The following is a 10,580-nucleotide window of genomic DNA, read 5'->3' as shown; positions in this document are numbered from 1 at the left end:
AATTCAAGAGACCCAAAGGATGTGAAATGGATTAGACTCGTTGATGGATTAGAACTTGAAGGAAAGACAGCCATGAGGGAAATTCCCAGGTATCGGCTTGGCAGCTGGCTAATAGAAAAGTCCTATAAGGATCAATCTGGAAAGCTGACACAAGTGCAGGAGACCTCTTAGACAAACTCCTTACTCTGCACTGTCCATGTCAAGATGACAAATTGATAATCCAAACCTTAATTCAATACCTCATGGTGACAAGTGTGAAACAGGGGCTTGCCATTCAAACTCCGCAAAGAAAAGTAGAGGCAGGAGATGGAGAGAAGGGTGTGTATGCGGGGTCAGCTCCTCAAGCAGGTGACTGCACACATTTGTTGTTATCTAGAAGAGGCTGCCTGCTTCAGGAACACATGCCCTACCCAGCTTAGCAGGAAGTGGCAGCCTGGATGGGAGGGACCATGCCATGTGTAGTGCAATTCCTTCCATTCTGAGACAGAAAAGGAGTGTGTATAATGGTAAGGGCAAAATTTAAGGGTGAGCCATTGTGCACCAGGGATGAAGAAACCCATCAGCAAGAGCCTCAGAGCCAACTGAAGGAACACAGCTTTAAACACTCCCATTGAGCTGTACCTCCACTTAACAGATGCTAGTACTATGCATCTGAACCATCTACGAGGAACTCTGACCAGGTTATTTCACAGCTATAGAGTTAACAGCTCTGCCTGTTGTCATCCCCACCCCTCCCTTACACCTGAGCCCATTGTTAGCATAGACATGGAAGAAAAAGAGAGACCAGAAGTTTAGGCTGTCAGTGGGTGCTGCACTGGCCTAGTTAAATAAATAATTAACACATTAGGGACTCACTACAGGATGGTAAGTGTGCCCAGCTCTGGAGGCCCTGTGGACGGTACATCCATGGGCTAATGTTTTTTGCTTCTCTGGATGTCAAGTGAGAGGATTTTATATCCATAAAAGCCAAGAGTATGTTTATCTACCTAGGTGTTATGTGCCTCGAAATCCAAATCAGTCCTAACCCATTCACTAGTCTCTCATTTATTCACATCTCTGCTGTTCTTTTGGTATGCATCCTTGACCCCATCTCCAGGAGTAAGCCTGTGATGCAGGTTGGCACAGAGCCTCGTGTTCCCTTGAGGACTGGGAGAGCTACACACAGGCAGAGTATTCCTAGACACTCATAGGAGCCATCTGGAAAGAGACTCTAACTTTCCACCAAAGCTGCTATGGTGACAGCAAAATCCCACCACAGAATGAAGATCCAGGACAGCAGAGGCAAGTTGCAATGAGGAAGGCAAGCTAGGTGTCTTAGATACTATTCTATTGCTATGAAGAGATACTAAGCCTATGGTGATTTGAATAAGAATGGCCCCTATGAGCTAGCTCATATGTTTGAATGCTAGGTCATCAGGAAGTTGCACTACTTCAGAGAGATTAAGCAGAGTAGCCTTGTTACAGAAAGTGTCACTGGGGGTGGGCTTTGAGATGTCAAAAGCCTATGCCAAGCCCTGTGGGCTATCTCTCTCTCTCTCTCCCTCCCCCCCCCCCCCGTTGCCTGCAGCATGTCTTCCTGGATGCTAATAATACTTCTTGCCATGGTGATAATGGGCTAAACCTCTGAAACTATAAGCCAATCACAGAGATTTAATTCACTCGTGTTTTCCTTTATAAGAGTTGCTGTGGTCATGGTATCTCTTCACAGCAATAGAACATTGAATAAGACAATGCCCAAGACAGCTTGAATAAAAGAAAATACTTAATTACGGGTTTGCTTATAGTTTTAGAGGGCTATCCCATGACCATCACGGTGGGAAGCAGACAGGCATGGCACTGGAGCCCATGTAGTTGAGAGTTTTACATCCTGATCCAAAAGCAAGAGGGAAGGAAGGCAAGACTTGGATTGGTATGGGTTTTTGAAATCTCAAAACTTACACCCCAGTAACAGAACTCCTTCAACAAGGCCACACCTCCTAATCCTTCCCAAACCCTTCCACTATATGGGGATGAAGCATTCAAACATATGAGCCTGTGGTGGCCATTCTCATTTAGACCACCATACCAGATCTCAATAACACTGTGGGGCTCCTCAACCCTTTGGCTCTACTGCCAAAGGATGCTGGTGACTTCCTGCTAGTAAGCAGCTAGCCCAGGGCTCCTCTCCCTTCCTCTCTTCATTCTATGCCTGCTTGGAATGGGCCACTTGTCACTGCTTCCAGAAACAGCTTTTAAGTTGCAGTTCATGACCCATTCATCGCCCCACACAGAATCCCTTGCCATGATGTAAATGTTTCTGCTATTGGCCCTGAGCCACAGTGATCCTCAACCCGTGGTTTATGACCCCTTTATGGGTTGAACAAGCCTTTCACAGGGGTCACTCAAGACCATTGGAAAACACATATCTTTATTACATTAATAACAGTGGCAAAATGACAGTTGTGAAATAGCAATGAAAATACTTTTATAGTTAGAGATACCACACAACATGAGGAACTATATTAAAGGGCTGCAGCATTAGAAAGCTTGAAAAGCCCTGCACTAGCCCTACCTTATAACATGGCAGTTACATGAATCAATCAATCCCCTGCCTTAACCTGGGCCATACAGAAGTATCTCTGTCACCTATAATCGAAAGATCTTCACAAAACCTCTACAGAATTCACTCACCTCCTTGCAGACCTAGTAAGTTAAGAGGCATGGATCTTTCCCTGTGTCCTATGCTAGTCAAAGCTCAGTGCTTTCTGGAGGGACAAACTCTTGCTGGTTGGAGCTGATGTGAGCAATAAGCAGTAGAATGAAAGCCTCAAATTGTGACTGTGGGATAATTCACCCCGCATCCACAGGGCAGGACCCACATTTGCTTCAAAGTACTCCCTCAGAGAATTCTGTGACAATGAATGACACCATCTCTGGACTTGGTCCTCAGTCTGGAGGCGTCTCCCAGGTAGAACAGGCTCTAGGAAACTAATAGGATCAGATGAAACTCCCAGGAGGAGGATTAAAGCAGATGGCAATTTGCTAATAACTGCGCCAGATGCCAGTCTTTGGAGAGTTACCACGAGTCTGACTCCAAGCTGCACAGTTAAACATCTCATTTCTGTTGGCCTATTATAATCTTGGGAAAGAACCTTCAGCTCATGCATCTTGTCTGTCGGGGGAGGGAGGGATGACAGCCATGGGTTGTCCTATGAGACACTGCCATCAGCTTATACAGCTCACTCATCAGGGTCCCCCCAGTTGCATGGCTCTTTCTTTGGCCCTGAATACACAACTCTATCAAATCTAGTGTCTTTCTCCCTAGTGATGATCGCGTGACAATGGGGCGGAGTTTTCAGCCTACGGTACTAACTCTACATGGCATATCTCTGCATCGTTCTGCACTAACTGAGCATTCAGACCCTGCCTCAGACCTGAAGTGGAAAATATGACCAAGCAGTCATCGTGGGTGGACTTTGTGCCTGGGGTTTTCATGGCCCAGAATAAACCAGCAATGGGTCGAGTTGGAGGTGTTCAGCTCACCTGCCAAAGACCAAACCTAGGGAGATCTACAAGCCTCAGTGTTCCACAGCCTTTGCTGGGGATCAGCTCTAACCAAGCTGGAGGCTGCAGAGGCAGTGCCTGTCTGCCACCACAGGGAAGGACCCTGTCTGCCACCACAGGGAAGGGCCCTGCAACTGACAGTACTTCTCTCAGTACCATCCATGCAAGGTGAAGCTACATCAGCTTGACCAGAAGAAAGACCTAATTGCTACTACAACCTCAAAAGAAAATAGCATTGTAAAACTGTGTTATGAGAAGGCAAACAAAGGGGCTGGGGAGATGACTTATCATGGAAGTAGGCACAAGCTGGCTAGCCAGACTAGGCAAGTCTGAGAGCTTTGGATTCAGGTGCGACACTGCCTCCATACCTAAAGAGGAAAGCATGAAGAAAGACACCCAACATCAACCTTTGGCCTATGCACACACAGATTCACACATGCCCACACACATGTGAACATACACATGTGAAACATACATACATACATACACACACACACACACACACACACACACACACACACACACACACACACACACATCTGGGCCAACATCTAGGGAGAAAGAGTATTACTGACGTAGCTAACTAGCAAGAGGAGTAGCTGATTCCGTCACGGTCACAGCATTTCTTAGCCAGCTAGAATCGGATCTGGGCTGTTTCACCAGAGGCCATGTTTTAACATCTTTATTTCCATGGATGACACTCTAAGGGGAGTTTAAAACCTTCAGAAGATCTCTTCTGTGAGGAAATTAGGTCATTATAGGTGTGTCCTTGACGAGGATCTTGAGTCCCCAGTCTGTGCTTCCTGTCCACCAAGAAATGGCCAGAGTCTTGGACAGTGTGCCCTGCTATGATACCCTGCTTCAGCATAGTCATGCAGAGTCCTCAGCACCAAAACGGACCTTCCTTCCCTCCAGTAACTTAACACAAGTACCTTTTCACAGTTATAGAAACAGAACTAGCACACCAACTCTCAAAATGTATAACTTATTGAGATTTTCCTATTCTCAACATATTTTAACTTCCATATTTAACTACATATTATTAATTTTATACTTTTTAAAGAAAACAAAAATTATATGAGCTTTAAACGCCCCCCCCAGAAAACCCTTATATCTACTTTTACCTTCGAGAAATTCAGATATCAAAAATAAATCCTCATCACAGAAGAGAATTCCTTCTGAGTGACAGAGAGGAAACCTCATTTTTCATTAATGGAAAGTTACTTTGGAATTAAAAAAAATAGAGTTTAGTCTATTAAGGTTTACAAAGGTATGGAACACTGGCCTGTGGAATATCCTGGAATCTACTTCTGGGGTTGTCAGCCAGGGAAAGCCTTGGTAGATGACTGGATGTAGAGGAAAGGTAGAAATCCCAAGTAACTGTAAGGGATGAGTCCTGAGAACAGCGACCCTCTTTGAATCCAGCCCCACACCTTGACTGCTGGTGACAGCTCTGTCACCATAGCTGGGATAGTCAGTTTTACTTGTCAACTTGACACAATGTATTGTCTCAGTGAGAGAGTGACTAGATCAGGTTGGCCCATGGGCATGCTATAGTGATTGTCTTGATTGTCTCAACTGATATGAAAGTGAGTGCCACCATCACAAGTCCAGACCCTGGACTATAAAAGACTAGAGAAATCCAACAGTGTACCAAGCAGGCCTTCCCTCTCTGCTCTTGACTCTGGATGTGATAGAAGCTTCAAGCTCCTCCCAACAAAGGACTAGCAGACTGTAAGTTAAAATGGGCCCCTTCTCCCATAGGTTGCTTTCTGTCAAGATATTTTATCACAGAAACAGAAATGAAACTTGGACAATGGACTCCCACCAAAGGTCCTGGAAGAGGGAAATCTCTAAGCAGCTCCTTGCCCATTTCTACCCAGCTCCAGTGTCACACTCTGGCTCCTGCCAACGGTCACTGATATGTTCGTCTACTGCCCTGTCTCACATCCCCATTTCTGTCAACATCCTCTCAGCCTTCATGTCTGGCACCACCAGGTCTCCGCAGATAAACTGGACCACTTCCCACTCTGAGGCACTCCTCCTTCCTCCTACTCCACCAGGTTTTTCTTGGCTTTTCTCTGCAGCCAAACCTAGCCTTCTCTTCCTCCTCTCCCTCCTCTCCCTCCTCCTTCCTCCCCCTCCCCCTCCCCCTCCCCCTCCCCCTCCTCCTTCTCAATTCCTCATCTGGGTTCTCCTTGGACCACCACCAGTTGCTACACAGAATTGGAGCCTCATTCAGTCACTTCCTCTCCTGCTTCAGAAGTATTCCCCAAAACTCGGATGCAAAAGACAGGCGAAAGTCAGTCTGACTAGTACCTAGTTTGCTGGTGAGCCCTCTCAGGGAAAGGTTAGCACATGTCAGGTTAGATTGGTTGTAAGACCCCTGCACATATCCACTTGCGCCTTGGGAAGAGGTCTGGTTGCATTCCCCAGACATTAGAGCTATGTCACAAACTCTGTGGGAGGAACTCCCAGAAATCCACCTGCTGCAAAATCTCACAGCACGCAGATGAACAGGGCCATTAGCTCACGTGACAAGCAGCTGCCCAGAGTATGGTTCAAAGGATGCCAGGATGTGCAACCTCTCCCCTCCAGGATGGTCCAGAGATTTAACGAAAAGAAAAACACAACCTTCATCACTAAATAACAGGGTCCAGGTGGACTCAGAGTCCCCACCTCTGGCTTCTCCTGATACTGTGTGGTCCACACCCAAATGCAGGTAAAAGGTGACCCATGCCACATGTCATGGAGGAGAAAGCTGGGGCTCAGTTTGCTTGGCTCTCCTCATTTCCTTCTTTACACACACACACACACACACACACACACACACACACACACACACACACCAAGAATCATTCCTCACAGCCGTCTTTACCCCCTCTGCCTCTACCATCTAAGAGTATTTCTCTGAGGGCCAGTGTGAAGACTCATGGTGCCAGGCTTTGGGGAGCCTCATGAGCTGTAGAGATAGGGAGACCTGCTTGTCAAGGCCAACGGATGGGGGCATCAGAGCCACTGGCTATGCCCAGCAGCCAGAGGCTGGAGTGGCTCAGTGGGTAGGAATTGAAGGATGGGAAAAGGATGATTTGTAAGTCTTTCGTGTGAGGGGCAGGGCTCACGTTTCTGCTTCACGCCTGTGCTTTTGCCTCCAGCAATTCCTGCAAGACCCAAGCAAACACTTTATTATGTCTCCAAACATTCACTGTGCGAACTTGCGGCCCACCACAATGATTGCTGAATTGCAGGGTTATGGAATCCTTTTAACAATTTAATAAATATCCATTTAAAATGAGATAATGAAAAATCACCAAGTGTTTGCAAATCGGCTTTCCCAGCCTTTTGGAAGATAAGAAATGAGTATTTACAAAAAATCCTCTCAGAAAATACACGACTGAGTAAATGTGAGCACTCCTTGGAGACTTACAAATCAATAGTGTGTGCCCTCTCCTCCCCTCCCCCACTAAAGAAATCTAATAATTATGTCGCTGCTAAAGGGGAACTCTTCAGTGTGCCGTCTGGCCCCTGAAATTCAATCAAGACACACTTGGAGTCACCTGCTCCCCTTTGGAAGGGCTATTACATTTCTCCCTCCATAATGAGCAGAAGTGTAAATGCAAGAGAAAAAAATTGTTGAGGAGGCAGTTATGAGGAGTCCCTCATCTGGGTTTCTCAGGTAAGCAGATTAAAGGGACCATTGCTCTTCCAGGGGTCAAGATTAATCCAATAAGCCCCGATTGAATAGGACATGGAGACATCAGAGATGCTGATGCGAGGGAAACAGAAGAAGGGAACCCACCCTTACCAAAGTAGCAGAGAGTGCCATGATGTTGGCGGTAGACTCTACGGCATCTGTCAGATGTGGGGTCTGTGTCTCCTGAGCAGTCCTCCACAGTAGTGGGGGCTCACTCTGCATATGGTAGTGCTCTTCCTGGAACCTTAGAGAGACTGATGATGCTTCCTAAAGCTCAGTGGTGCTTGTAGTTAGAAGAGACTGTTACTGCTTTCTAATAAAGCTATTTTAAGATTTCGTTTTTATTACTTTTAACAATGTGTGTGCGCGCATAGGTACGTGCACATGAGAGCAAGAGCCAGTGCCAGCAGAGACATGCGATCCTTCAAGAGCTGGAAATATAGACAGTTGCAGGCCACTTGACATGGTGCTAGGAATAGAACCCAGGTCCCCTGCAAGTGTCCTTAACTCCTGAGCCCTCTCTCCAGCTCCATAATGCTATTTTTAATTCCCATTAATTAATCATCCCTATCTATTCAAAGTTCCAACTACAGAGAGAGAGAGAGAGAGAGAGAGAGAGAGAGAGAGAGAGCTCCTGAAAATTTTATCATGAAAATTATGGCATGCTTAGCATCACCTCCTGGCACAGGTGGGAGGTGAGAAGGAACCCTGACCCTTGAATCCTAGAAGACAAAACGACAGAGTTTTATATCAGCGTGGATGTTTACAGAAGAAGCCATGCCGGGGATTCTCGCAAGAACCATTGATTTTCTTATCACTGAAATTTCCAAACAGATTTTCATGTAAATCAACCAAAACTACTTAGATAGAAAATGAAACTTAATTACCTGAGTTTAAGAATTCACAAATTATGGCCCCGCAAGATGGCTCAGCCGATAAAGGCAGATGGCTCAGTGAGTAAAGGCACTGCTGCCAGGCCTGAGGACCCGAGTTCCGTCCCAAGCCCACATGATAGAAGGAAATAACCAATTCCTACAAGCTGTCCTCTGACCTACACTCACATACCGTAAGTAAATAAACAAACGGACACAAAAATTTTAAAGGAGTCACAAATCACATCGTCTCTTCATAACAAGGTATCTTCTAATAAACATATAAACATATAACCTAGCAAGTAACTGATAATTATGCCATTTTATATAATTAACAAAATTCTCGAATCGCGAAGTAACATATGCCAAGAGAGTACGAAAACACCACGCACCTTCCAGTGCCAGAATTCTTCCCTAGATTTGAACTTTTCTATATTTAAAATACACGCATCCTGAAGGGCAATGAGAATTTGAGCCGCAGCTCAGCCCCAGGGCACTTCACCTAGTGTGGCTAGGACGAGAGGAAGAAAAAAAAAACCTAAAAGTAAAATAAAACACACAATGAACAGTTCGAGTTTTGATATGGAAAGGCAAAGGAGATGTTTCGGTCATCTTGGAAAGCCACCTAGAAGCTTCAGGGACCCTCGCCGGCACTGAGGACCTCACAAGGGATTGAACCTTGTTCAGTCACAGTGATGTTGAAGCAAGAAACAGCTATGGTTGCAGGTCTCAGGCAGGTGAGAGAGCAAAGAGCCCAGAGAGGACTGATATTTCGAAGGCAAGCTAGCCTCCCTTAATGGAGATGCAGGGAAGGGATGGGAGGGAAGGGGCAGCTTGCTCCGGTCAAGTGACATAAAAGGAGACAGAAAACCAGTGGGTCACGTATGCAGGGAGCAGTCTGTGGTGAGGCAGGAGCAGAGGAGACTCTAGGCTTCTGGCTAGAGTAACAGCTGAGTATCTCGATAGACTGTTAAGGTCAGGGGCTGGAAGGAACACTCTGAAAAGGCCTGTAGTATAGGAGGAAATCCTGCTGCTCTGTTCCATAGCCTTCCATTCCACTGTGTTGCTTTGCAATGAACTAAACCAGAGAGAATCTACCTCAGTTATATGTAATTGGTGACCAAAATGAGGCAGCAGCACTCTGATCAACCAAGAAACTATACAACAGGATAAAGACCTTAAGCTCACATTTTTTAAGTTATCATAGAAAAACACAAAACCATCATCTTTAATATAGTGCCGTGCTGTTGAAAGAATTCAGATACAGTCGTCTGACATGCCAGGATGCCCAAGTGGAAAGGGCTCGAGAAGCCATGGCCTAGCAACCACAGAAGGTAGACAAGCAGGAGAGCTTTGAAAAGATGAGATGAGAGAGGCAGGACTATCCAGACATGAGGGCCACACTGGCAACATCTTGGGGTGTAGACAACCTGCAGGAAACCCAGCGGAGACACGTCAATGAAAAAAGAAACATAAAGCTGGAGGAAAAGGCAATGAGTGTTAGGAAGGGCCAAAGAGGAAGTGAGAGAGACGGAGCACAGGAATCGCTCTGCCCGTGTGCCACAGCTGATGATAAGAGACAGAGAAGAGCACAGGAATGGACAGAGATAGAGACACACAGAGAGAATTAGAGAGACAGACAAAGAGAGGCAGAGAGACCGGTGCCGAGACAGAGGGAGATGGAAAGAGAGAGAGAATAGCAAGGAGTCAGAGACAGAGAGATAGAGGCACAGTACGCAGAGACAGAGAAGGATGGAGACAGAATAACAGGCAAGGGCTGTGACCTACAGAAAAGACACAGAAACAGGGATGCAGCAGACGCAGGGAGCATTCGGGAAACTTCCAGAAATGAAAGCCTTTTATTTTCAGTAGCAAAATGGAAGCCCTGAGGAAATTTGACAGAACAGGATTAGAAATTGATAAGGAAATTAAAATGCAAAAATGAATGCCAAAGAAACCCTACCGCTGGGAAACTTAAAGGCCCTTGCTCAGTTCACAGACAGATGAGAAATCCAAGCTGCAATTGTATTACAAATAGGCAAAAGTAAACGCTCTGTGCCGGAACTAATTGATTGCTCATATTCATAGCATAGATCAGAGAAGAGATGAATAGCCATGAGCCCACACATTAGTAAATGAAACATACGTGTGAATACCTCATCGAAAGGAAGACGACATAGGATGGATACAATGATGCAAAGAATAATAGAAGTGGCTCTAATAAACATAAAATATGAAATTAATCATTTAAAACCTGAAAAGAATCACCACGATATATCAAAAGGCTATGAATAAGTGAATGCATGAACACAGAGTGAATATTATCTAATGCGATTTTTAAAAATACGAAACCACACACAAGCAACAGAAGGGATGCAAAGAGGAGACATTTGGGAAATCACGAGACCCCCATTCCTGAGCTTCGCGCAGCTCTAAGAATCTAAACAGACAGGATTCATGAAAAAGAAAAA

The sequence above is a fragment of the Rattus norvegicus genome, chromosome 6 (genome assembly GCF_036323735.1).
Source record: "Rattus norvegicus strain BN/NHsdMcwi chromosome 6, GRCr8, whole genome shotgun sequence".
NCBI classification, from domain to species: Eukaryota; Metazoa; Chordata; class Mammalia; order Rodentia; family Muridae; genus Rattus; species Rattus norvegicus.
Note: the sequence above shows the minus strand (reverse complement) of the source record.